At 42.8% G+C, this 24,105-nt stretch overlaps 1 protein-coding gene across 14 annotated transcripts in view; it reads right to left on the bottom strand.

Annotated features, from left to right (window-relative positions):
* MMP24 (matrix metallopeptidase 24) overlaps positions 1-24,105 on the bottom strand; it is a 162,584-nt gene that overhangs the window by 103,510 nt on the left and 34,969 nt on the right. The gene's annotated exons all lie outside the window — the stretch shown is intronic.

The raw sequence follows: 24,105 nt of genomic DNA, 5'->3' as shown, positions 1-24,105 counted from the left end.
ACCCACAGGTGAAAAGGTGTTAAATCTGGGAAACAAGTTAGATGTGATTTTTACTGTTCGTTAAAATTGGTTTGGCTCTCGGTTTAGTCTGAACCAAGGTTTACAAGAAAAAGGAGAATGACCTTGTCCTGCAAAATATAAGGAGTGTACTAAACAGAATGTTTTAAGATAAATCAAGGCCATTTGCACCTTTCCCCAAAAGACAAAAAAGTCTCGTTAAAAACTCTTATCCACGCTAAGTAAATCAGTGTATTGCAGGAAAATGGAAAAGAGATAAGAGTTAGTTCTGGGAAGTCAGATGGCAAATGGATTTTGAAAAGAGACAGGAAAAGATTCCTAGAAGCAGAAGGAGACAGAAGGGGGAAAAAAGAAGGGAAATAGGATGTGAGTGAGAGGGTGAGGCTGAAAGTTACTGATGTAAGTCCACCAATGGGAGTAGTCAAGAATGTTCAGGGTGAAAAGCCTACGCTGGAAGTTATTCCCATTGGACCTCGTTCAACAGAAGCTGAGGACTGATAGTTCAGTATTTTAGTCACACACACACAACACAGACACACACTCTCTCTCTCTCTCTCTCTTTCTTTCCCCCTCCCCAGTGACAGAAAGGCATACCTATATCCCTGAGGGTATGTCTGCACTGCATCTGTGGCCAAGCCTCTCAGCCTCGGTCCACAGACTTCCTTAGTGGGACTTTCACTAGCATGCTAAAAATATCAATGTAGACATTGCTTTGAGGCTGCGACTTGAGTTGGAGCTTGGTGTCTCAAGCTTCCGCAACATCTACACAGCTATTTTTCGCACAGTAGCATGATCCCTATACATGAGTCTGTCCACACAGTCTGGAAGGCTTGCTCCCAGAAGAAGCATAGACATACCCTCAAATAGTTGTTTAGAAGAGCTGAGGGTATCCACCAATTCTTGCAAAGTCCACGGACTGAATCACAGATTCATAGATTCAAGGACCAAAAGAGAACATTGTGATCATCTAGTCTGACCTCCCGAATAACACAGGCCATAGAACGTCCACAAAATAATTCATAGAGCAGCGCTTTTAGAAGAACGTCCAGTCTTGATTTAAAAATGGTCAGTGACAGAGAATTCACATGACCCTTAGTAAATTGGTTAACTATTCTCATTGTTAAAAATGTATGCCTTATTTCCAGTCTGAATTTGTCTAGCTACAGTTTCCAGGTATGCAATAGTGTTATACCTGTGTTAGATTGAAGAGCAGATTATTAAATATTTGTTTCCCATGTAGGTATGTATAGACTGTAATCAAGTCACTCCTTAACCTTCTCTTTGTTAAGCTAAATAGATTGAGTCTATCCTATAAAAGCATGTTTTCTAATTCTTCAATCATTCTTGTGGTTCTTCTCTGAACCCTCTCCAACTTTTCAACATCCTTCTTGAATGGTGGATCCCAGAACTGGACACAGTATTCCAGCAGCAGTCGCACCAGTGCCAAATACAGAGTTAAAATAACTTCTCTCCACATCCTTGAAATTCCCATTTATGCATCCAAAGAATGCATTAGTCCGTTTGGCACAGCATGGAACTGGGAACTCATGTTCAGCTGACTATCCACCACAACACCCAAATCTTTTTCAGAGTCCCCCATCCTATAAATATGGCCTACATTTTTTATTCCTACATGTATACATTAATATTTAGCTGTATTAAAATATATACTGTTTGCTTGCTCCCAATTTACTAAGTGACCCAGATTGCTCTCTATTAATGATCTGTCCACTGCATTATTTACCACTCCCCCAGTTTTTGTGACAACTGTGAAGTTTATCCGTGATGATTTTATGCTTTCTTCCAGGTCATTGTCAAAATGTTAAATATGAAGGGACAAGATTAGATCCCTGAAGGACCTCATTGGGAACACATCCGTTCGATGATTTACAATTTACAGTTACATTTTGAGATCATCAGTTAGCCAGATTTGAATCAGTTTAATATGTGCCATGTTAATTTTATATCATTCTAGTTTTTTAATCAAAACATTGCGTGGTACGAAGTCAAACTTAGACTTACAGAAGTCTAAGTATTTTACGTCAACATTGTTACCTTTATCAAACACACTTGTAATCTCATCAAAAAAAGATAGCAAGTTTGTTTGACAGGATCCATTTCCATAAACGCTTTTGAATTGTCATTAATTATATTAGCGTCCTTTAATGCTTTATAAATGAAGTCCCATGGGAAAAGCTGTATACCTTGTCCCTGAGATCAGTCCATAGGAAAATAGCTGATGCAAGCCAGATATAGGTAGTGAGGTATTCTGTCCTACATTTCCAGCCAGCTGCCTCGTCTTGTACCTGGGGCCACACCTGGACAAACACTAAGGCCTGGTCTATACTACATAGTTAGTGCTATGGTGCAAGGCAGGTTACATCAACCTAGTTGTGCATGTGTCTACAATTAAATTGGTCTCCCACCACTTGTAAGCCCCCCTCTTATGTAGACATAGTAACATCACCTCCACCAGCAGCATAGAGCCACATCTGATGTACTTAAGACAATGCAGTGTGAGTGCTGACACCGCCTTACTTATGTTGACCCAAAGTTGATATATTTTAAAAAGAAAAGATTGCACGTTTACTTATACAGATTGCTTAGTTTATAAAAAACACTTTCAGAGAAGAAATGAATTAACTGAATAAACTGCATTGCATAAGCAGCCTATTGCTGAATCAACATGCAATTACCATTGACAACATATGTTCAATTCCTCAAGGGTTCAGCCACCTAAATTCTACTATCCTGTCAATTATTAACAGCATGGAAAAGAATTATGTTTCACTGACAGTTGCCTATGTGGCCTATGGGAATAAAGTAATTGAAATCATCAAGCAAAGCTTATTACAATTAAAATTACAAGATGGGCCATGAATACGGGACCACACAGCCATTTTAAAACAAATACAGGAGCAAGGAGTAAATAATATTGCGCCAGTGTTTTTACAATTTGCTAAATTTGATAAGGTTTCAAGTTTGGATCATAACAACAGTAAAAGCCTTCACATCATTAATGGCCATCCCAAGGTGAATGCAAAATCCAGTCAGAGTGTACTATACCAACAGTGTGGAAACTTAGGTAAATGATACTTATGTACAGCACTATCCCACTGTGCGCCTAGTAACTAAAACTGGCTTAAAAATTAATCAGGCTTGTTGTACAAAACGTAATGGATAGCTGTGTAAATCCTATGCTACAATTAATAGCAACAACACAATAAGAGGCTGCGCCTGATTGGTACAAAATGAGTTCGTCAATAAGGTAGTAAAAATACAAAATGTGGTATGTGCTCTGAAATTTTTCTATACATGAAAACATTTGTCCTGAAATCAATACAGAATTTTGCGTGCAAGTCACTAGCACAATCCAAATCAGAACCCATGCCTTTTGGCCAACTGGTCAGCTCTGCTATTAAAATTATTATTCCTCCTGGCAACCTACAATATTTATTAATTAAATTGTTTCCCCCAGTAAAGCAACTACAATTAAACATACATAATTTAATGGCAAAAAACAAAAATAGCTCATCTTATCCAACAACAAATAAAAGAAGTAGAAAGTGTGCAAAAAATGGTGAAAACACCTTGGTAAGCAATCCCAAAAAATGTTACTCCACACCCAATAGTCCAAACACTTAGTGTAATAGTAATAAAAATACAAGCCATAACAGTAATTGCACTAATAAAAATGTGTTGCTACATGTAACATCAAACCAAAAAAGCTAAATTACACCAACTCAAAAAAACAAACTAGCTATCAACACTGCCATAGTAATAAATAATCATTATAAAAATAATCAAGTGCTTATCAACGTTTTAAATGTAATTGTTTGTACTAATATAGCTTGTAAGGGCTATTAAATACTTGTATACCTAAATACTCTGAAGTATGTTAAACCAAATGCATCCTATAAAATATTTAAGGTACAAACATATACACATATGCATATTATTATATATGCATTTACATCTATGAATGCATACCAACTATCAACATTATTCATATATCATTATTTATCACAAATTATATAGGGCATATATTTGGTATTTAACTATTTAAGGAAATAATTATATAATCCCTCATACATATTAGTATATATACACCTATACTATTCTATAAGGTATAAACGCGATACATTTATAATCCTAACCAAAGCCCATCTCATCAATCGCCAACTAAATAAAAAGGCCTCCTTATGCCACACAAAAGTTATCACAGCACAACTCTACACCCCACGCCTCAGTCATGGTCCCGGGCCTAACATTCCCAGGTCCACTATAAAAAACGAATAACAATTAAAAAATAAAATCTGTCCATCAGTCGTACAAAAAATGTGTAAGCTAAAAAACAAATGGGGCATAAATGTATAATTAAAAAAGTAAGGTGGCCAAATAACAATATTTAAACCCACTGGGTCATATTTAGTCCATGCATTATGCTTTTCTGAAACAATGGGTAAACATCCTCCCCATAAAAAGACAAAAAGTTGGGGGATGTAGTAGGAAGAGAGCCTGAAATATGAGCCCTTGTGTTAGAGACCTGGAATAAGGCCTGAGTTAAAGTAGTGGGCAAGCTTCGCTGATATAAAGCAAAGTTAGCAAAAGTCAGGCGGTGAGCAGAATTCAGGCTTTGCCTGTTTGTAAGTTCACAGAATATGGCAGAAACACACATTCCTAAGAAGAGCTAGGCAGAAAGTATTCACGCAAACACATTCCAGAAGAGTGGTACCAGAACATCCTGATATCAGGGATGGTACAAAAACATTCCCCAAGAAAAACAGGAACACACTGACCCCTTGTGACAGGGCGTGCATGCTCCGCACTGGGACTGCAGGGGTTAATTCCTCTCTTTGGGCCAAGGAGGCCACGCTCCCTCGACCTTGCTGGGCATGTTCCGGCTGGAGGCCAGGTATAAAAGGGAGCAGCTCAGTTCATTTGTGGCTGACTGCCGGAGGGGAAGGAGGTGTGTTGCGGACTCCTGTTAAAGGACTGCCAAAACTTCACGACATGGAGGGCAGACAGATGGCAGTGACCTACGACCCCAAGGCTCCAGACGCCAAAGAGGGAGGAGACACCGGGGAACCATGAGACCACAAGCTGCAGAGAAACGGGTAGGAAGTAACCCAGGGAGGTTTGCAGGGAGGTGGTTGGAGACCTGGAGACTAGCTCTGCGTGTTGGAGCCAGATCCCCGAAGAGCTGGTGGCAGGCAACCCCGCCACTGACAGAGCCCTGGGTTGGGACTCAGTGGAGAGGGAGGGTCCGGGTTCCCCTATCCTGGCCACCGCCCACCCTGGGGTGACAGCCTGCCTCACCACTCTACTGACTCCGACCACTAGGTCGCATAGCCCTGATTGCGAGAGCCGCTCTACTCACTCTGGCTGCTAGGCCACACAGCCCTGATGGAGAGAACAGGTGGACTGACTTTGGCTGTTAGGCCACGTTACTCCAATACCCAGAGAGGTCGCGCAGACTTGCCCACGGGCCTCTAATAACCCATGTCCCACCCCAAAAGGGGTCAGGGGGACAGGGAGTACATGACCCACGACACCCCTCCTAAAAGATAAGGTCAGGATGACAGTAATAAATAATCTTTTTCTAGTCAAATCAACATGTACAAAGAGATGGGTAATAACTAGCCACGTCAAGGGGCAGTACCTAACTATGTCAGAGGGGCAGCAACTTGTTTGTATCAGGGTATAAAGAGGTATCTCTGAAAGAGTGTCTTGGTCCAGCAAAGGAGGGGGATGAAAAGTCCTGCCATTCACTGAGCTGCATCCATTGTCACGGGCATACATGTCTTAATATCCTCATAAAGTCTGCCAGGTGCTGTTACCGTGATTTGTTCACAATAAACCTGGCCTGGTGCTTTCATACCTTAACAGACCTTAACAGAGATCTGCTGTGCTGGCTGTCTGCGCAGAGCAGGGGTAGCACACAGGGAGAACACACACACGCAGCCGAACATCTAACAACAGGCAGATTTGGTTTTCTGCAAGTAGAACCCTAAGGTGCGTCTGATGTGCAGGAGAGAAGCCCTGCATGCCAGGCAGACCCAGTAGATTGATGTGCAGTCTGGCCTCACATGGGGTCCAGGTACAGTGTGATGGTTCAGGTCAGTACCCCAACCCACAAGGGATTCACCTGTTACAATGGTGGCACTGGGGGAAGAAGTGACGAAGGGGACGTGATGTGGGTTCAACCACCAGATAAGAGAGGTGATGACCCTGGTGGGAATAGTATCACTGGTGTTAATGTGATCCTTGTCTGAGGAGTAGACCGACTACAGCCAGGCCTGTAGGCAGCGCAGATGAAGACTGTGAATGGGGTCACATAAGTGCATAAGGCCATGTGACCTAGAAGGGTAAAGGCATATCCTGACCATAGTCCTTCTTCTGTGAGTAATCTGTGCTATCAGATTGCTCATTAGCTGAAATCTTTCCAGGGGGAAGAACACTTGCTGCACTGGAGTCCAGTGTCACTCTGGTAAAGTTTACTGTCTGTGTGGGTGGATGTTAAAAAAGACTTTTCTTTTTTTATGCAGATACCCAGCTCTGCTAGAAGATGGAGCAGAAACAAAGTTGCTGACCTGACCTCTTGGCTGGAGCAACCTACTAGGAACCAATCATCAACATATGGGAAAATTGTGTAACCCCTGACATCTCATTTGGGCTGCCACCACCGAGACGACCTTTGTGAATACTCTGGGTGATGTTGCTAGTCCAAAGGGAAGGACTCTGAACTGGAAATGTCCCTGATCCACTGGAAACCAAAGGAACTTTCTGTGGTACGGATGAATATCTATATGGAAATAAGAATCCTTCATATCAAGAGACACAAACCAGATCCCCTCCTATAGGGAGGGAATTACTAATGTTAGTGCAACCATCCTGAATTTTGACTTTCGAATACAGATTTTTAGTTATCAAAGATCCAGAATGGATCTCCACCCTCCCTCTTTTTGGGGGGCTAAGAAATAAGGGAAATAGAACTCTCTCTCCCTTGCTACTGAATTGTCACTCATTCTATTGCCTCTTGTAGGAGGAGGGGGTCTGCTTCCTGTTGAAGAATCACCTCCTGAGAGTGGTCCCTGAAGGGGGACCGGGAAGAGGATTTGTGGCGAGGGAGGGAGCAAAACGCTATAGATTATCCTTGATGGATAATTTCTAACTGTCTGTCATGATAGAGTCCAAATTGTAGGCAAAAAGTGAGAGGCAGCCCCCAAAGATATGGGAGGTTACAGGTGGATGGCATCAATACTTGTGGGCTGATCTCGACCAAAGCGTCAAAAGTCCCTTCATGGGTGGCTGGGAATGGGTAGAGGTCATGGAAGCAGAAGGTCCTGAAAATCGAGGCCTCTGAATCCTCGGTCATTTACATGGGGGCTCAGCTGGATAAAGATGGTAGAATGTCTGTAAAGGGGGGTGGCCTTGGCTTACACACCTGCCTCTGGTGCTTTCTCCTCAGGGTCGGGGTGTAAATTTCCAGGGAGTGTAGATTTGACTTTGAGTCTTTCAACAGTGTAGGGATTCATTTTTTAATCTTGTTGAACAAATTTGCCTACAATTATCCAGCAGAGATGGTGAGGATGGAGCCCATGATCAGTGGGGACTCCAGTTAAGTCCATCAAGTACCTGCAATTAAGTCCTCAAGTACCTACATTCTTGAGGTACTGAAGGAGTATGGGTATTGATGTGATGGTCACTCTTGAAGCAGACGGTACTGAAGGTTTGGATCACTCCTCCAGGGAGGTGGACACTTCAATTTATGTGGTACTGAGGAACCTGTCAAGGGGTACCGGAGCTAGGGTTGTGTCCAATGCTATGGGTCCCAAGGAATATCTCTCCTTGCTCTCTTTGACATACCCAGACAGTAGCAAAGTTCCCTTGCTCTTAGAAGAGCTATGGGGTTTCCTGGCTCCACGAGTACCTGAGGAACCTGTAGCCTGTATGATACTGGGCAGAGAAGTCAATAATTCTAAGACCATCAACCCAGTGGGGGATGAATGTCTTTTAACAGCAGACACATAAGAACACACAAATGGCCACACTGGGTCAGACCAAGGGTCTGTCTATCTCTCTCTTCTGGCAGTGGCCAGTACCATATATTTCAGAGGGAACAAAGGCCAACAAGGAAATTATTCAGTGAACCATCTCTGTTATCCAGTCCAAGCTTCTGGTAGTCAGATGTTTAGGGTCACCCAGAGCATGGGGCTGTGTCCCTGACCATCTTGGCTAACAGCCAAGATGGGCCTCTCCTCCATGAACTTACCTAACTCTTTTTAAAAGTCAGTTATAGGTTTGACACTGACAACATCCCTGTCATAAAAATAAAGGGAAGGGTAACCACCTTTCTGTATACAGTGCTATAAAATCCCTCCTGGCCAGAGGCAAAACCCTCTCACCTGTAAAAGCTAAGATAATCTCACTGGCACCTGACCCAAAATGATCAATGGAGGAACAAGATACTTTCAAATCTGGAGTGGGAGGGAACAAAGGGTTCATCTGTCTGTGTGATGCTTTTGCCGGGAACAGATCAGGAATGCAGCCTTACAACTCCTGTTAAGTTAGTAAGTAATCTAGCTAGAACATGTGTTAGGTTTCCTTTTGTTTAATGGCTGGTAAAATAAGCTGTGCTGGATGGAATTTATATTCCTGTTTTTGTGTCTTTTTGTAACTTAAGGTTTTGCATAGAGGGATTCTCTATGTTTTGAATCTGATTACCCTGTAAGGTATTTACCATCCTGATTTTACAGAGGTGATTCTTTTACCTTTTCTTTAATTAAAATTCTTCTTTTAAGAACATGATTGATTTTTCATTCTTCTTAAAATCCAAGGGTTTGGGTCTGTGTTCACCTGTAAAAATTGGTGAGGATTCTTATCAAGCCTTCCCCAGGAAAGGGGGTGTAGGGCTTGGGGGGATATTTTGCGGGAAGACGTCTCCAAGTGGGCTCTTTCCCTGTTCTTTGTTTAAAACGCTTGGTGGTGGCAGCATACAGTTCAAGGACAAGGCAAAGTTTGTACCTTGGGGAAGTTTTTAACCTAAGCTGGTAAGAATAATGTAGGGGGTCTTTCATGCAGGTTCCCAGATCTGTATCCTAGAGTTCAGAGTGGGGAAGGAACCTTGACAATCCCCTTGCAACAAGTTCCACAGGTTGACTGTGTGTTCTGTGAAGAAGTACTCTAATCTTTGTTTTAAATCAGCTGCCTATTAAACTCATTGGGAACCCCTGGTTCTTGTGTCATGTGAAGGGGTAAATAACACTTTCCTATTCACTTTCTCCACACAAGTCATGATTTTAGACCTCTATCACATTGCCCCTTAGCTGTCTCTTTTATAAGATGAATAGTCCCAGTCTTTTTAATCTCTTCTCACATAGAAGCTGTTCCATACCCCAATCATTTTTGTTGCCCTTCTCTGTACCTTTTCCAATTCCAATATATCTTTTTTCAGATGGGGTGACCAGAAGTGCACACAATATTCAAGGTTTGGGTGTACCACAGATTTATATAGTAGCATTATGATCCTTGCTGTCTTCTTATCTATCCCTTTCCTAATGTTTCCTAACATTCTGTTAGCTTTTTTGTCTGAGCTGCACATTGAGCAGATGTTTTCAGAGAACTATCCATGATGACTCTAAGATCTCCTTCTTGAGTGGAAACAGCTAATTTAGAATCCATAATTATATATGTGTAGTTGGGATTATTTTTTCCAATGTGAGTTACTTAGCACTTATCAACAGTGACTTTCATCTGCCATTTTGTTGCCAATTAATTTAGTTTTGTGAGTTCCCACAGTAACTCTTTGCAGTCAGCTTTGGACTTAACTATCTTGAGTAATTTTGTATCATTTGCACCTTTGCCATCTCACTGTTCACCCCTTTTTCCAAATCATTACATATATGTTGAACAGTACATGTCCCAGTACAGATCCTTGGAGGTTCTCACTATTTACCTATTTCTATTGTGAAAACTGACCATTTACTCCTACCCTTTGTTTCCTGTCTCTTAACCAGTTATTGATCCATGAGAGGACCTTCTCTCTTATCCCATGACAGCTTACTTTGCTTAAGAGCCTTTGGTGTGGGACCTTGTCAAGGGCTTTCTGAAAGTCCAAGTACACTATATCAACTGGATCACACCTTCAAAGAATACTAATGGACTGATTAAGCATGAATGCCCCTTACAAAAGCTGTGTTGACTCTTCCCCAACATATTGTGTTCATCTACACGTCCGATAATTCTGTTCTTTACTAGAGTTTCAACCAATTTGCCTGGTACTGAAGTTAGGCTTCCCAGCCTGTAACTGCCAGCATCACTTGTGGAGCCTTTTTTTAAAAACTTGGCATTATGCTAGTGTAGCAGGGTAGCCACCCCGCTCTGGCACTGAAAGGGTTAAAGCCTGCTCTGGGAGAGGGCTGGAGCTGTGAGAAAAGGCTAGGCTGATTGGGAAGGCAGCCACAGCTGGCCCTGAAAAAGGCCAGTGAGCCAGGAGCTGGGAGGAGTCTCTCTCTCGCTGTAGAGAGAGAAGGACCTGGCTGCCTGGGATCTCAGCAGGGTAGCTAGAGGAGCTGGGGAGCTCCAGCCTGGAAAACCCTCAGGCTGCAGGCCTTGCTAAAGGTCAGGAAAGGTACTGGGGCTACAGAGGGGTAGCCTGGGAATAGGCAGAGGTAGCTGGTCCAACCCCCCTTGCCAATGATGAGTGGTTTACAGACTGCAATCTGCCCCAGTGAGTGGGGGCTAGATGGTGACTGGCAGTAGCCACTGAGGCAAGGGGGGGATAGAGGATTGGGGGTTCCCCCTGGGTGCGGAGACAGAGATTGTGGGTTACTGCTGGGGCAGAACCCTGGGGTAAAGGGCACCAGGGACCGGGAGGGACACCGGGCCAGCGGCAGGCGAGACACTGGCCTGCAGAGGGCGCTCTGAAGGCTGGAAAGAGCTAATTCCCAAGACTACCAGCAGGAGGCACCACATTGGTGAGTCATCGCCTTGCTACAACTAGCTATCCTCCAGTCATCTGGTACAGAGGTTGATTTAATTAATAGGTTACATACCACAGTTAGTAGTTCTGCAATTGCATATCTGAGCTCCTTCAGAACTCTTAGGAGAATACCATTTGGTCCTGGTGACTTACCATTTGTTCCAAAAGCTCCTCTATTAACACCTCAATCTGGGAAAGTGTCTTAGATTTGTCACCAAAAAGGAATGGTTCAGGTGTGGGAATCTCCATCACATTCTCCCCAGTGAAGGCTGATGCAAAAAATTTATGCAGCTACTCTTCAACAGCCTTGTCTTCACTGAGTGCTCCTTTAGCACCTTCATTGTCCAGCGGCCTCACTGATTTTTTGGCAGGCTTCCTGATTCTGATGTACTTTAAAAAATTGTTGTTAATTTTTGTGTCTTTTGCTATTTGCTGTTCAAATTCTTTTTTGGACTGCTTAATTATACTTTTACACTTGACTTGCCAGAGTTTATGCTCCTTCCTATTTTTCTCAGTAGGATTTGACTTTCAAGAACCACACGTCACCCAATAAAATTAATAGGCAGCAGGTTTAAAACACACAAAAGGAAGTACTTCTTCACACAACAAACACTCAACCTGTGTAACTCAATGTGCATGGGGATGTTGTAACAGCCAAAAGTGTAACTGGGTACAAAAACTAATTAGATTAGTTAATAGAGGATAGGTCTATTAATGGCTATTAGCCAAGATGGTCAGTGATACAAACCCATGCTCTGGGTGTCCGTAAACCTCAGATTATCAGAGGGTGGGACTGGATGACAGGGGATGGACTACTTGATAAATGTCCTGTTTTGTTCATTCCCTCTGAAGCATCTGGCATTGGCCACTGTCAGAAGACAGGATTCTGGGCTAGATGGACCGACCACTGGTTTGACTCAGTATGGCCATTCTTATGTTCTTAATATTTACAGGATGCCTTTTTGCCTCTAACATTGACATTGTTCCAAATATTAGCTTTCAACTTTTTATGAATTAGTATAACAACATCCCCTGACTTCAGAATTAAAGCAACTAGAAACTGGGAGGCCTACCCAATCTCTATTCAGTTTACAAGCTTCAAGTTCTGTCAAATTAGCTTAGTCTTAGCACCTGGAGGAGAGGAAGGTGATCAGAAACAGTCAACATGGATTCACCAAGGGCAAGCCATGCCTGACCAAACTGATTGCCTTCTATGATGAGATAACTGGCTCTGTGGATATGGAGAAAGCAGTGGATTTGATATATCTTGACTTTAGCAAAGCTTTTGATATGGTCTCCCACAGTATTCTTGCCAGCAAGTTAAAAAAGTATGGATTAGATGAATGGACTATAAGGTGGACAGAAAGCTAGCTAGATCGTCGGGCTCACCGGGTAATGATCAATGGCTCCATGTCTAGCTGGCAGCCGGTACCAAGCAGAGTGCCTCAGGGGTCGGTCCTGGGGCCGGTTTTGTTCAACACCTTCATTAATGATCTGAATGATGGGATGGATTGCACCCTCAGCAAGGTCACAGATGACCCTAAGCTGGAGGGAGAGGTAGATATGCTGGAGGGTAGGGATAAGGTCCAGAGTGACCTAGACAAATTGGAGGATTGGGCTAAAAGAAATCTGATGAGGTTCAAGAAGGACAAGTGCAGAGTCCTGCACTTTAGGACGGAAGAATCCCATGCAGTGCTACAGATTGGGGACCAACTGGCTAAGCGGCAGTTCTGCAGAAAAGGACCTGGGGATTACTGTAGATGAGAAGCTGGCTGAGTCAACCGCGTGCCCTTGTTACCAAGAAGGCTAACGGCATATTGGGCTGCATTAGTAGGAGCATTGCCAGCAGATCAAGGGAAGTGATTATTCCCCTCTATTCGGAACTGGTGAGGCCACACCTTGAGTATTGCATCCAGTTTTGGGCTTCCCACTACAGAAAGGATGTGGACAAATTAGAGAGCCCAGCGGAGGGCAGCAAAAATTATTAGGGGGCTGGGGCACATGACTTACAAGGAGCAGCTGAGGGAATTGGGCTTATTTAGTCTGCAGAAGAGAAGAGTGAGGGGGGATTTGATAGCAGCCTTCAACTACCTGAACGGGGGTTCCAAAGAAGATGGAGCTAGGCTGTTCTCAGTGATGACAGAACAAGGAGCAACAGTCTCAAGTTGCAGTGGGGGAGGTCTAGGTTGGATAGTAGGAAAAACTATTTCACTAGGAGGGTAGTGAAGCACTGGAATGAGTTACCTAAGGAAGTGGTGGAATCTCCATCCTTAGAGGTTTTTAAGGTCCGACTTGACAAAGCCCTGCCTGGGACGACATAGTTGGGGTTGGTCCTGCTTTGAGCACAGAGCTGGATTAGATGACCTTCTGAGATCTCTTCCAACCCTAATTGTCTATGATTCTAAGAAATGTGTTTCCTGGATCATAGCAGGGCCAATATTCTCTTTTCTAAGCATCAAGTATATATTTTTTCTTACAATAAGGTTATTAAAACCCTTTATATTCCAGGAGTCGCATTCAATTATCAGAGCCAACAGTGTCAAAATATAACAGATAAAATATAAAGTCACTTTGTGAATAAATTAGAAATTGGAAGTTTTCCTGAGCAGCATACAATCCTTGTGTATCTAAGTAACAAAAGTTATATAGTCTAGCTGTAGGGTATCACGTCCTGGAAGTTTCCAGGACAGGAGAGTAATGGGAGAGGAGCTGAAAGAGGAATTAAATAAGTGATAAAACAAAATGGAAAAGGATTTTGGAGAGAGAAATACACATTCGTACCATACAATCAAAATGATGATAAATCTGTTTAAAACAGTCCAAAAATATACACTTGACACCAGAGGGTGGGGAGGGCAGGAATGGCCAAATTGGATGAAACTTTGAGGTTCTCTGAGGCCCCAAACATTACAACTAAAGTAACCACCTATCACCTAGAACCTTGACACATTAATCCATAAGAAAACACCATCTGATAAAGTAATGATAAAAAAATAATTACTAATCAAATGACTAATTTTACATCAATGCTAATTTCCCATTTTTTAAGGCAATAGGAAGTTAATTGATGATAACCGTTTAACCCTTCAAGCCCAATATAAGGGGGGGGGATAAAATTAACATATCAATGTCTATTTTTGCCCATCAAGTCATTTAGAGGAGCCATATCAGATCTCAGAGACCAATACATAAATTCCACATACTCAGATCATTCCACAGATGTCTCCTCTTGTGAGGGAGGAGTTTGCAGATTCTTGCCATATTTTTCTTGCCATTCTTAATATGGAGCATTGCTGCATATTTACCTCAAGTCCAACTTCCTTGCCAATTGTTTTGCTTTGTTAAAAGCTGCCCTCATTGCAACCACATCATGAGCATGATCTTGAAAGAACAGTATTTTAATTGCTTGGTTCTCCCCCTTCCTATTTTTCCTCTGGATTTCTGCAATATAAGCTACTGAGTGGTAAACTTCAGGAACATCACAATCAATGCTCTAGCCCAACCTCCTGCAGATGGCTTAGGGGCAAGGGCCCAGTGTGCCCTTCTATATCAAAACAAAAATCTACCAGCAGATCCAACAACTTAGCAGTTTAGGGACAAATTCAGTAAATTTGCGTTTCTCTGTTTCTTCAGGGACACCCTCAGCCTGATCTTAAACTGTTGTGAGAGGCTTTCTAGATCAATTAGCTTAGTCTTAATACTCTTGATATCATTGCAGTTCTTCAAATCACAGGTTGTGTTCTCTTTTCCACTTCAGAAGTTCTGTGTCTAATTCACGCATCCGTCTTGCAGTGCACTCTGAATCTCAGTCATGGTGGTCTGAGGGTGGAAACTGTATCATAGAATCATAGAATATCAGGGTTGGAAGGGACCTCAGGAGGTCATCTAGTCCAACCCCCTGCTCAAAAGCAGGACCAATCCCTAACGCATTCCAGTGTTTCACCACCCTCCTAGTGAAAAAGTTTTCCTAATATCCAACCTAAACCTCCCCCACTGCAACTTGAGACCATTACTCCTTGTTCTGTCACCTGCTACCACTGAGAACAGTCTAGAGCCATCCTCTTTGGAACCCCCTCTCAGGTAGTTGAAAGCAGCTATCAAATCCCCCCTCATTCTTCTCTTCCGTAGACTAAACAATCCCAGTTCCCTCAGCCTCTCCTCATAACTCATGTGTTCCAGTCCACTAATCATTTTTGTTGCCCTCCGCTGGACTCCTTCCAATTTTTCCACATCCTTCTTGTAGTGTGGGGCCCAAAACTGGACACAGTACTCCAGATGAGGCCTCACCAATGTTGAATAGAGGGGAACGATCACGTCCCTCGATCTGCTCGCTATGCCCCTACTTATACAGCCCAAAATGCCATTGGCCTTCTTGACAACAAGGGCACACTGTTGACTCATATCCAGCTTCTCATCCATTGTAACCCCTAGGTCCTTTTCTGCAGAACTGCTGCTGAGCCATTCGGTCCCTAGTCTGTAGCAGTGCATTGGATTCTTCCATCCTAAGTGCAGGACTCTGCACTTGTCCTTGTTGAACCTCATCAGATTTATTTTGGCCCAATCCTCTAATTTGTCTAGGGCCCTCTGTATCCTATCCCTACCCTCCAGCGTATCTACCTCTCCTCCCAGTTTAGTGTCATCTGCAGACTTGCTGAGGGTGCAATCCACACCATCCTCCAGATCATTTATGAAGATATTGAACAAAACCAGCCCCAGGACCGACCCTTGGGGCACTCCGCTTGATACCAGCTGCCAACTAGACATGGAGCCATTTATCACTACCCGTTGAGCCTGACAATCTAGCCAACTTTCTAGCCACCTTTATAGTGCATTCATCCAGCCCATACTATTTTAACTTGCTGGCAAGAATACTGTGGGAGACCGTGTCAAAAGCTTTGCTAAAGTCAAGGAACAACAACAACATGTCCACCGCTTTCCCCTCATCCACAGACTGCAGCTACCTGTTGTACCACAGTCATCAGTTGGGTTCCATCAGGCTCAGGCACCATTTTGTTTGTAGAAGAGGGGAGGCAGAACTCCTCTGTTTATTTGGTGCTTTCAGATTCAAAGATGAAGATGCAGAGCTAAAAGGCATCTCGGGGAATTCAGTTATTTCACACACAATATTTCTCATGGTTGGACAGTGGGTTTTAGGGGTTGATGTCTGGGTATTCCTTGTGGCCTGTTTCAGAGCTCACACAACCTTCATTCATCACAGTCATGGTGCTTTTTGGTGGCCTGACTTCTATTTCTGATTTTAGAAGCATAACATGGCTAGACACAGCATAGTCAAGTAACGCACACACCCTGCTTGTAGGTCATAGAATATCAGGGTTGGAAGGGACCTCTGGAGGTCATCTAGTCCAACCCCCTGCTCAAAGCAGGACCAGTCCCCAATTTTTGCCCCAAATCCCTAAATGGCCCCCTCAAGAATTGAACGCACAACCCTGGGTTTAGCAGGCCAATGCTCAAACCACTGAGCTTGGTTCATCTACAGGGAATGAACCTGGAATCTCAAAGCACAAGCCTGTACTTCTTGAGCTAAAAGTCCATTCCCATCAGCATAGAGACAGCAAGAGAATCATAAACATCAAGCTGTGGTCTAAACACTAGAAACTGACAGAGAGCCACACTGTTTTAAAGTGGGGAAGGATAGCTCAGTGGTTTGAGCATTGGCCTGCTAAACCCAGGGTTCTGAGTTCAATCTTTGAGGGGGCCATTTATCGATCTGGGGCAAAAATTGGGGATTAGTCCTGCTTTGAGCAGGGGGTTGGACTAGATGACCTCCTGAGGTCCCTTCCAACCCTGATATTCTATGATTCTAAGATAGATTATATGGCCCACTTCCTTTTAAAAGCAGTGCAGCAGAGTCAATGAGACTTGGGTCTGTTATGTTAGAAACCTGAGTTCTATTCCCAGCACTACCTGATGTGAGGTTTACACAGTTGACCTCAGTTAGTCTACCGGTAAAATTGGTAAGGTAGGGATATGTGCCTTAGGCCAGTGGTTATCAAACTTAAGCAACCTGAGGACCCCCATTTTGATTTTAAAATTTTTGCAAACCCCGAAGCCAGCTTCTAATTTTCTCCAGGCCCCGCGCCCACTCCACCCCTTCCCCCAAGGCCCCACCTCTTCTTACCCTCACTCCACCCTTGCCCCTCCTTTTCCCTACCTCTTTCCACTCCCTCCTCCAAGTGCACCCCATCCCCGCTCCTTCCCCTCCCAGCACCTACTTCACAGTGTTGAAGAGCTGTTCCGCAGTGTGCAGGAGGCACTGAGAGGGACGGGGAGGAGTTGATCAGCAGGGCCGGCAACCCTGGACATGACTTCCGGAACCCCTGGAGTATCCTTCCAATCCCCAGGTTGAGAACTGCTGCCTTAAGCTAATAAGGACTGTGAAGTGTGCAGAAACATGAAGAATTGAGATTAGAAGTCATGGGCTCTGTTAGTAGCCCAGTGCACCTTACCTTGGCTACAGCATATTGAGTGCTCCTCAAAAAACTGTTTATCACTTTACTGAGAATATCTGACAGACCTACAAAATGTGCGAGTATCACATAAGATGTGTAGACAAGGTGGGTGAGCTAGTATCTTTTATTGGCTCAACTTCTTTTGGTGAGAGAGACCCAAGCTTTTGAGCCACCCAGAGCTCTCTCTCTCTCACCAACAGAAGTTGGTCCGATAGAAGATGTTACCTCACCCACCTTGTCTCTCTAAATCCTGGGACTGATACAGCTACAACTACACTGTATACATAAGCTGTGTAGCACATAGCAAGTCTGCAGAAAGTTCAGGAGACCTATCTTACAAATGGGATTTTGAAGAGGCAACCCTGAAGTAGTAGTTATACCTTTAACAAATGCTACAAAAAGTGTACCTGTTTTACGGCAAATCCTTTCCTTCCAAAATAGAACAAAATACCCATAGTTAGAAAATGTCCATGAAATAATACATTTTAAACAATACAATTCAATACCTGTCATTTTGGTGGGGGAAAAACTCTCAATTTTTAAACTTTTATCCCCCCACTGAAAAAGAGCTGTTGGAGGAGACAGAGTAAAACCATTAAAATAGTTTTATTTTTTCCCCTTGAAAAGAGAAGAAATTTTCAAGATATTAAAGTGTTTCTGTGAAACATTTCGCATTAATTGAACCATTTTCCCCTCACAATTTGATTTCAATGAAAAAATTCTGACCGGTTTTCTAGTTTTTTTGGAAGACTGTTATAGTATTAGGATGAACTATATATAAGAAAAAAGAGGAAACATTGCAAAAAAGTAGGGCTGTCGATTAATTGCAGTTAACTCATGCAATTAACTCAAAAAAAATTAACTGCAATTAAGAAAATTAATCGCGATTAATCACACTGTTAAACAACAGAATATCAACTGAAATTTATTTAAATATTTTTGGATGTTTTCTACATTTTCAAATATATTGATTTCAATTACAACACAGAATACAAAGTGTACAGTGCTCTCTTTATATTTTTATTATAAATATTTGCACTGTAAAAATGATAAAAGAAACAGTATTTTTAATTCACCTCATACAAGTACTGTAGTGCAATCTCTTTATCGTGAAAGTGTAACTTACAAATGCAGATTTTTTTTGTTACATAACTGCACTCAAAAACAAAACAATGTAAAACTTAAAGCCTACATATCCACTCAATCCTACTTTTTGTTCAGCCAAGTTTGTTTACATTTATGGGAGATAAGCAAGAAGCATTCTTATTTACAATGTGACCTGAAAGTGAGAACAGGCATTTGCATAGCACTTTTGTAACCGGTGTTGCACGGAATTTACATGCCAGATATGCTAAACATTCATATGCCCCTTCATGCTTTGGCTACTATTCCAGAGGACATGCTTCCATGCTGATGATGCTCGTTAAAAAAATAATGCGTTAATTAAATTTGTGACTGAAACTCCTTGGGGGAGAATTGTATGTCTCCTATTCTGTTTTACCCACATTCTGCCATATATTTCATGTTACAGCACATGTTCATTTTAAGAACACTTTTTTACAGCAGATTTGACAAAACACAAAGAAGGTACCAATGTGAGATTTGTAAAATAGCTATAGCACTCGACCCAAGGTTTAAGAAACTGAAGTGCTGTCCAAAATTTGAGAAGGACGAAGTGTGGAGCATACTTTCAGAAGTCTTAAAAGAGCAACACTCAGATGCAGAAACGACAGAACCCAAACCACCAAAAAAAGAAAATTAATCTTCTACTGGTGGCATCTGACTCAGATGATGAACATGAACATGTGTCAGTCCACTCTGCTTTGGATCGTTATCGAGCAGAACCCGTCAACAGCACCACATGGCCCCTGGAATGGTGGTTGAAGCATGAAGGGACATAAGAATCTTTAGCGCATCTGGCATGTAAATATCTTGCGACGCCGGCTACAACAGTGCCATGCAAACGCCTGTTCTCACTTTCAGGTGACACTGTAAAAAAAACAAAAAAGCAGGCAGCATTATCTCCTGCAAATTGTAACCAAACTTGTGTGTCTGAGCGATTCGCTGAAGTACAACTGAGTGGACTTGTAGGCTCTAAAGTTTTACATTGTTTTATTTTTGAATGCAGTTATTTTTTGTACATAATTCTACATTTGTAAGTTCAACTTTCATGATAAAGAGATTGCACGACTCTACTTGTATTAGGTGAATTGAAAAATACTATTTTGTTTTTTACAGTGCAAATATTTGTAATCAAAAATAAATATAAAGTAAGCACTGTATCCTCACCAGATTGACTGGAAAAGCAAGAGAGGTATTTAATTAAATGGAGTTATATCGTGCTTTGAATTACGTAAAGTTTAAAGAAACTGTATTGAAAAGTTACTCCTGGGTCTTATAGGCTGATATTTAGAAATGCTAAGCTATCTGATGTTACCTATGTTGAGATTGCTTGGATATATGAAAAAGGGGATTAAGGGGGCAAAGCCTTATGATAGTTTTGATAAAATGATTGATTTATTTGCTATGGAACAGCTAGCTGAAATAGCTCCTGATCATATCAGAGCAGCGTGTGATAAAAACCCGATACCATTTTGAAAGCTGCAGAAATTGCTGATGCTTTTGTAGAGAATAGAAACCGTGAAAGGCATAAGCCTCAAGGAAAAAACAATTCCTATTCATCACAGTTTAAGAGGGAGGATGGGGTCAAGAATAAGACTAGCCCCAACTTTGCTGGGAAATCTTATACAAACCCAGAATCTAAAATCTCTCACCCTAGAGGAAAACCAGTTAAATGCCACCTGTGTGGAACTGTTGGCCATATAAAGCCATTGTCCAAACCGTAGGGACAAAAACACCCCAAAACCAGCAATGCCCCAACCCACAGTCAATTTGAATGCAGTTACTTTAAGTATAGAGAGTAACCATATAAATGCTAAAAGAAAAGGAGTACTTGTGGCACCTTAGAGACTAACCAATTTATTTGAGCATAAGCTTTCGTGAGCTACAGCTCACTACATCGGATGCATTCAGTGGAAAATACAGCAGGGAGATTTATATACATAGAGAATATGAAACATGGGTGTTACCATACACACTGTAACCAGAGTGATCACTTAAGGCGAGCTATTACCAGCAGGAGAGTGGGGGGAGGGGCCTTTTGTAGTGATAATCAAGGTGGGCCATTTCCAGCAGTTGAAAAGAATGTGTGAGGAACGGTGGAGGGAGGGGGGGATAAACAAGGGGAAATAGTTTTATTTTGTGTAATGACCAATCCACTCCCAGTCTTTATTCAAGCCTAAGTTAATTGTATCCAGTTTGCAAATTAATTCCAATTCAGCAGTCTCTCGTTGGAGTCTGTTTTTGAAGTTTTTTTGTTGAAGAATTGCCACTTTTAAGTCTCTAATCGAGTGACCAGAGAGATTGAAGTGTTCTCCGACTGGTTTTTGAATGTTATAATTCTTGACATCTGATTTGTGTCCATTTATTCTTTTACGTAGAGACTGTCCAGTTTCCCCAATGTACATGGCAGAGGGGCATTGCTGGCACATGATGGCATAGATCACATTGGTAGGTGTGCAGGTGAACGAGCCTCTGATAGTGTGGCTGATGTGATTAGGCCCTAGGATGGTGTCCCCTGAATAGGTATGTGGACACAGTTGGCAATGGGCTTTGTTGCAAGGATAGGTTCTTGGGTTAGTGGTTCTGTTGTGTGGTATGTGGTTGCTGGTAAGTATTCGCTTCAGGTTGGGGGGCTGTCTGTAAGCAAGGACTAGCCTGTCTCCCAAGATCTGTAAGAGTGATGGGTTGTCCTTCAGGAAAGGTTGTAGATCCTTGATGATGCGTTGGAGAGGTTTTAGTTGGGGGCTGAAGGTGACGGCTAGTGGCGTTCTGTTTTTTTCTTTGTTGGACCTGTCCTGTAGTAGTGACTTCTGGGTACTCTTCTGGCTCTGTCAATCTGTTTCTTCACTTCAGGAGGTGGTTATTGTAGTTGTAAGAATGCTTGATAGAGATCTTGTAGGTGTTTGTCTCTGTCTGAGGGGTTGGAGCAAATGCAGTTGTATCGTAGAGCTTGGCTGTAGACAATGGATCGTGTGGTGTGGTCTGGATGAAAGCTGGAGGCATGTAGGTAGGAATAGCAGTCAGTAGGTTTCCAGTATAGGGTGGTGTTTATGTGACCATCGCTTGTTAGCACCATAGTGTCCAGGAAGTGGATCTCTTGTGTGGACTGGTCCAGGCTGAGGTTGATGGTGGGATGGAAATTGTTGAAATCATGGTGGAATTCCTCAAGGGCTTCTTTTCCATGGGTCCAGATGATGAAGATGTCATCAATATTGCGCAAGTAGAGTAGGGGCATTAGGGGACGAGAGCTGAGGAAGCGTTGTTCTAAGTCAGCCATAAAAATGTTGGCATACTGTGGGGCCATGCGGGTACCCATAGCCGTACCGCTGACTGCCACTTTGAGTCCAAATATGAACACTGCAGGTGTTAATGCTACCACTTTAGTAATCCATGATGGGAGGGATGACTATACCTTCACTAATTATATTAGGGCTGAGACATGGAGGGGTAATGAGGAATTCATAAAGAGTGCAAGGGTCAACAGGATTGTGTGTACTAGATGGAGAGATTCCACCTTGGACATTACCTTAGTTAAAAAGGAATTAGTCCGGGAAGAGGATTATTTGCCAGATCGAAGCAAGGGCCAGGTGGCACTTTCTGAGTACCGTTGGACCTCAAAGATACGAACACCAGCGTTGCAGACTGACCGGTTACATGTGGAACCGGAAGTAACCAATCACGAGCAGCAGAGATCCTTCCCCCCACAAAAAAGCAAATTCTGTACTCTGCATGTATAACATGTTAAAGGTAGGCATATCTAGGCTGCCTGTCCCCACCCCACCAGCGGGGCAGCCACTTACAGCTAGGAGGTGAAGATGCTGGCGCTGCCAGTCCAAGGCAGCCAGGGCAGCGCTGGGGTCTGCACCATTTTCACCCTTCCCCGCTGCCCCCCAGGCGGGAGGGGGACACGCTGTTTTCACACATACCCTAGCCAGGAGGGGGACGCACAGTTTTCACCATCACCACCCTGCCTGGGATGGGGACAAACCTGGAAAAGAAGCTGCCTGCAAAGAAGCTGCCAGTGCTGAGGAGAGAGATGCTGCTGGAGCCTGGCCTGGAGAGTCAGCTGCTGGAGCCCAAACTGCGCTTTGTTCAGAGTTACGAACATTTCAGAGTTACAGACAACCTCCATTCCTGAGGACGGGCAAAGGTGCCCTCAACAAACATCCACTTAGACTGGAAAGATTTTAGGGGTAACATGATAGTGGAAGTAAAGGAACTTCTCCCTGCAGATGTTTTGATCGGAAATTACATTGTAGTTGTGACTAGTAATGTTAATGTCCTAACCAGGCCACAAAGAAAATATGGCTCTGATAATGGATAACCTAACTAACAATAGTCAAGAAATTTGTGAACAGAAAGAGGATCTCTTTCAGCTGTGTCTGATGTGGCTCTGAATTTAGGTGAAACTCCTAAGAAGTTTATTTGGGTCCAACAAGATGATGCTTCATAAGAGAGGGCCAGAACTGATGCTCAGAACCAAGCCCCAGCAGGGGAAGGAATGGGCAGATTTTTCATGCAAGATGACTTGCTATACACAGAACCTCCTACAGGGAAAAACGGCTTCATTGTATGATCTGCAAACAGCTTGAGATACCTGAGGGATATAGAAGTGATTTATTAAAGTTGGCTCATGATGGTCCCTTTGCAGGACATCTGGGCATAGAAAAATCGTGTGACAGGCTGAAGCAAAATTTCTATTGGCCTTCCATGTTCGAAACAGTGAGGGAGTATCGCAGAAGTATTGCCCATTGTGATTTGTGTCAGAAACTCAAGAGTTTTAAGGGTCCTAAAAAGGTACCCGTCCAGCCATTACCCATTATTGGGGAGGCATTTGTCAGTGTCTGTGGATATTGTGGGACCATTCCCTGAACCTTCCAGGAATGGGAAGAAATATATTCTGGTGTTAGTGGATTTTTCCCCCAGATACCCTGAGGCTGTAGCTTTTGTCTAATGTTGAGACATAGACAGTGGCCACAAGTCTGTTTACTATTTTTAGCAAAGTAGGTTTTCCCACGGAAATGTTGTTAGACAGTGGTGCCAATTTTATGTTGATTGTCTTTAAGCAGCTATGGGAGCTGTGTGGAGTAAAGCACCTAAAAACTGCCCTTTACCATCCAGAGACCAATGGTTTGGTAGAAAGGTTTAATGGAATGTTGACGGCTATGCTAAAAATGTATGTGGACAGATACCAGAATGACTGGGACATCTTATTGCCATATTTGTTGTGTGCGTACAGAAGTATACCCCAAGAATCTACAGGGTTTGTTCCCTTTGAGCTCCTTTATGGGAGGCAGATCAAGGGACACCTAGATATCATTCATGATTCTTGGGAGGGAAATATTGAGGTGACAAAACAGTCAGTGATAGACTGTCAGTTTAAAGAAAGCTTGCAAGGCATGATGGCAGAATCTTAAGAGAAGTCAGGAAGCTCAGAAGGTTTGGTATGACAAGCATACTGAGGAAAGAGCATTTGAAATTGGAGATATGGTGCTTATGCAAAATATTTGG

Source organism: Lepidochelys kempii, chromosome 13 (genome assembly GCF_965140265.1).
Source record: "Lepidochelys kempii isolate rLepKem1 chromosome 13, rLepKem1.hap2, whole genome shotgun sequence".
In the NCBI taxonomy this organism is placed as follows: domain Eukaryota; kingdom Metazoa; phylum Chordata; order Testudines; family Cheloniidae; genus Lepidochelys; species Lepidochelys kempii.
Note: the sequence above shows the minus strand (reverse complement) of the source record. Positions and strands in the feature narration are given on the sequence as shown.